The 5,000-nt window shown below is 44.6% G+C and overlaps 1 protein-coding gene across 1 annotated transcript in view; it reads left to right on the top strand.

Annotated features, from left to right (window-relative positions):
- Ttc7 (tetratricopeptide repeat domain 7) overlaps positions 1 to 5,000 on the top strand; it is a 125,936-nt gene that overhangs the window by 66,267 nt on the left and 54,669 nt on the right. The window lies entirely within an intron of this gene.

Genomic DNA, 5,000 nt, shown 5'->3' with positions numbered 1-5,000 from the left:
ATATATATTGGGTGATTGGCACAGGCATATGCATGTGTATATAATCTCCCTCTATCTATATATGTGTGTGTGGTCAAAGTAGTGTAAGTTTGCATGCATTTGGAATTATCGGTTTATAATCAAGGATATCCATCATCATAAAACTCAACATAAAGAACAATCTATCCATTCACTATACATACAGATTTTACGCTAAAAAAAGACACCCACCACAACGTTCCGAGAAGCGTGGAGTGTTGGCGTGCTTTGCGCTTGTTAGAATCACACGGTGCGCCATCTGCCTTGCGAAAGTGCCGGGCCTTTCGCGAAGGGAGGTGAGAGAGAGATGAAGAGAAGAGGCTGTTTTGCGACTCTCGTGTTATGCGTCTCGCTGCCTCTACCGCGTTGGGGGAAAATGAGAATGAAAGGGGAAAAGGGAGAGGGAGGAAAGACAAAAGCGAAGAAATGATGGTCAGATGCACACGGAGAAGAGGAGGGGGAGAAGGAAGGGTGGAGGAGAGGAAGGAATCGAAGTGGGAAAAATGAGTAATTGATGGCACACGGAGAAGAGGAAAGAAGAGAAGGAAGGGAGATGGAAGAGGGTGAAAAAAAAGGCACGAGTAAAAAAGAAAATGCACAAAGCGAAGAGTAAGAAGAGGAAAGCAGGAGAAAGGAGAGATTGCCAATCCAGGGATCTGCAGAGAACGAAAGAAAGTGCGAGTTGGCAATGTACAAGCGTAATGATTTTAATGGTTGCATGATGACTGGGGTTGGAATATGGTGCGTAGGATATGGTGCGTGCGGCTGGACAATCCTTCGTTCCCCTGGTCGGTCCTTGCCTGCTTTGCCTGCTTGGCCTGCTTGGCCTGCCCGGGGTCCTGCACCGAGGCCATCGTGTAGGGTGCTTTTGGGGGAAGCCCTGCTAATCTCCTTTCCGTGTTTGGCGAGGGGGCGTGCACACAGGCGAACACGGGCGCACAGACACACGGGCGAGCTCATACGCACGGACAGGCACGCTAACACACCTACACACACGCTTATACACTCTCCGACACACGCTTAATCACTCACTGACACACTTTTATACACTCACCGACACACGCTTACACACTCACCGACATACCCCCTTACATACTCACCGACACACACACACACACACACACACACACACACACACACACACACACACACACACACACACACACACACACACACACACACACACACACACACACACACACACACACACACAACACACACACACCACACACACACACACACACACACACACACACACACACACACACACACACACACACACACACACACACACACACACACACACACACACACACACACACACACACACACACACACACACACACACACACACACACACACACACACACACACACACACACACACACACAGCCACACACACACACACACACACACACACACACACACACACAGAGCTTACATGAATATGGATGTACTTTGTGACGTATGTAAATGTGAATGTCTGAGTGCTCTGACGGTTATGTAACACCACATGTATGTAGCCCTTGTGACGCACGCATGCTTGTAATTATCAGTGTTATGTATAATCAATTTATACTTATTACAGCGTATAAGCGTGCTTGCATGTATAAATCTTTAGTTACAAACAAAAACAGTTCTGTGTTTATGCAGTTGAGGTCAGTATGTGTTTGTATACTTTTTGTTTGTTCGATTTTGTTCTCGCATATATATATTTTTTTTTAGATGAAAACAAGATAATTATACAGGGATAATTGGGAGAGAGAAAACGTCTTCTGTTGTCAAGGTGGTATTGGTAGGGGGGTTGCAAGGGGGGGGCTAGTGCCGTGTGTGTGTGTATGTGTGTGTGTGTGTGTGTGTGTGTGTTTGTTTTTGTCTGTATCTGTGTGATTGCAATGTTCAAGACTTGCATGACTTGTCATTTTCATATCTTTGAAAGCATATTTTGTTTATATCATATAGAACATTTGGGCACCGACATAAGGTTTTGGGAACATGTTTTGTTGTTGTTGTTTTTGTTTTGTTTTCCTTTGCTACCTTGGTTTCAGGCCAAGTTTTGTCCGTCCGTTGACAGTGTTGGAAGTAGATAGTCCTAACAATGAGGTGCTATGTTTATGCAAGTGCTTGTAATGAGATAAGCATTTAACAGGTATATGTGTGTGTGTGTGTGTGTGTGTGTGTGAGTATGTTTTGATGAGTGTGCACGTTCATGTGTCTGTGTTTACCTCCATAGAATCAGGTAACAGGGGAGCCGAAGCTAACTTGGGGTGATTGCAGTCTTGCGTATGGGCCGCGTCAGTGATAGAGGTTGCTATGGTAACGCCCATGTTTGCAGTCGCCATGGTAACGACTGGATTCACAACAACGCTGCCGGATTGCGTTAGTTTCCACGTGACTGAACACGGTGGAGCTAATTACAGCTAAACCGGAGTAGACAAGCGATGATGACCTGTGTTTCGGCAGAGGCATACGGCATAGATAGGGTTCCTTCGTGTGCCCGCTGGCTCTCCATTGGCTGATGGCTTGTTTAAGTGCGCGTGTTGACTGACTGCCTGATAAAACACACACGCGAGCCGAGGAAAAGCGACTGTGCATGACTTTGTAAGTGTGTCGCCGAGGTCTGGTTATCCCAGTCAGCGTGTCATTAGGGTATCGTTTTGCGATTATTATTTACGTAATGCCGCAGTCAGATATTCTTTCCCCTTTTCTCGACGTCAGCTGATCCTCCCCCTCCCCCCCTTCCCCTCCCCCCGCGTTATATAAACCTTGAGACAAAACGTCGTGTGTGTGTCTCGCCCCTTAAAAGTATTTCCCCGAAGGTACTAGTGGTGCAAATTACCTCTAGTTTATCAACCGTTAGTCAAGGCAAAGCCCCCCCCCCACCCCCCACCTTCCTCTTGTAGTCTGGTCGTAATAGAATAGCACCTAATGGACCTCTCTCTGCAACAGTAGCATTGTCGTTGTCATTCGCGAGGCTTCACGAGGCTTTGTCGTTTCTCTTTAGGCTTATTAGCTCATTTAAACGTACCATTTCTTTTTTTTTTTTTGTTAGTTTTTTTGTTTTTTGTTTTGTTTTTTTACTTCTTTTCCCTCTTGACTCCCTTTCCAAAAGTGTATCGCCGATGAGTGGGCTCGGGTCTGTTTGCCTTGTAAACATACAAATATTGGGCAAGGGTCGAGGAAGAAGAAATCTGTAATCTGTGCTTGGCCGTGTGTTCCAGACGGGAATAGGAGGAGGGGGGGAGGGGGATGGGGGGAGGTTATTACGGGCGGCAGGAAAGGCAGTCGATGTAAGCAGAGAAGAAGATAGATAGGAGAAAACTAGAATAGCACTGGGTGCTAATTATTTTTATTCTTTCTTCTCTTTTACTTTCTTTCCTAATGGTGAAATGAAAGAATATTGGAAGAAGTGTCATTCTATCTTTCTCTGTCTATCGCTCTCTTTCTCTTATTTCCTCGTTCTTTAATGAATTTTATAATTATCTTAAGGGGTGTCATAACTCTACGGTCAAATATACCCACGTTTCACTTTGTATGCGAGTTTATGCTATGTAAGGATATCTCACTAATTCTCACAAACTCCATTGAGAGGATAGATGATATCTTACCAAGCCTGAAAGACATAGCATTAAGTCTTTCGTTAAGTTATATTTATTTTTTGGTATATACCATGGTAAAGTCAAATCCAAATATTGTTTAGCCTTTTATTTCTCAGTGCATGTGCCATTGATCAGTTCCGTATCTGAAGTTTCGTTACTGCTCAACGTCACCTCTTATCAAAAAAAAAAAAAAAAAAAAAAAATCAGTTTCATTTTATTTATTTCAGACCAGTGAATATAAGAGACAATAAATTGTATCGGACATCCCTTATCTTTTATAATGTATTGGATACCGAAGCCGCGGCAGGACAGTGACAGAGAATCATTATCTAAAAAAAAAAAAAGATATAATTTTGATACGTCTGAAGCTTTAGATCATGTGATGAATGGATTACCAAGCTAAATATATATTCCTTTATATTGCACTATGCATTAAAATGGCGCAGATGGTGATATTAAGAGGAGGCGCAGAAACAATATTTAAAAGTAAAACTGATTACGATGTTTATTACATTATGATTGACAAGGATAAATGCAATGAAAAGACCCAGCTATTACATGGATAATGGTCGTTTATATAAAGTCCACGGAAAGACTCGTATAACGGTGAAAACAAACAAACCACAAACCGAATGTAACTACCATATCGATTTTTTTTTTTCTTTCTTTCTTTTCATGATGTAAACAATTCGGATAATTGGTATCCATATATAGGACACTGGCACATGTTGAGGGACAGTTCTACACGCTAACCACTCCCGTCCCTCCCCCCTTCCCTCTGTCCCTCTCTACCTCCCTCCCTTCTTTTCTTTTCACTCTCACTCTCTCCCTTACTTCCTCACTCATTCCCTCCCTCCCTCCTCTCCTTTCGCTCTCACTTTCTCTCTCGCTCTCTCGCTCATCCCCCCCTCCTCTCCTTAAGCTCTCACTCTTTCCCTCACTCCCTCACTCATCGCCCCCTTCTCTCCTTTCACTCTCACTCTCTCCCTCACTTCCTCACTCTTTCCCTCCCTCCCTCCTTTCTTTTCGCTCTCTCCCTCACTTCCTCACTCATTCCCTCCCTCCCTCCTCTCCTTTCGCTCTCACTCTCTCCCTCACTTCCTCACTTATCCCCCTTCTCTCCTTTCGCTCTCACTCTCTCCCTCACTCCCTCACTCCTTCCTTCCCACTTTCCTCTTCTTTTCGCTCTCACTCTCTCCCTCACTCCCTCACTCCCTCACTCATCCCCTCCTTCTCTCTTTATCCCTCTCACTCACTCCCTCACTCTCTCACTCATTCCCTCCCTCCCTCCTCTCCTTTCGTTCTCACTCTCTCCCTCGCTCCCTCACTCCTTCCTTCCCTCTTTCCTCCTCTTTTCGCTCTCACTCTCTCCCTCACTCCCTC

Source organism: Penaeus japonicus, unplaced genomic scaffold (assembly GCF_977035675.1).
Source record: "Penaeus japonicus unplaced genomic scaffold, GWHDUDI00000001_assembly GWHDUDI00000011, whole genome shotgun sequence".
In the NCBI taxonomy this organism is placed as follows: domain Eukaryota; kingdom Metazoa; phylum Arthropoda; class Malacostraca; order Decapoda; family Penaeidae; genus Penaeus; species Penaeus japonicus.
This window is presented reverse-complemented; position numbering and strand designations above follow the sequence as displayed.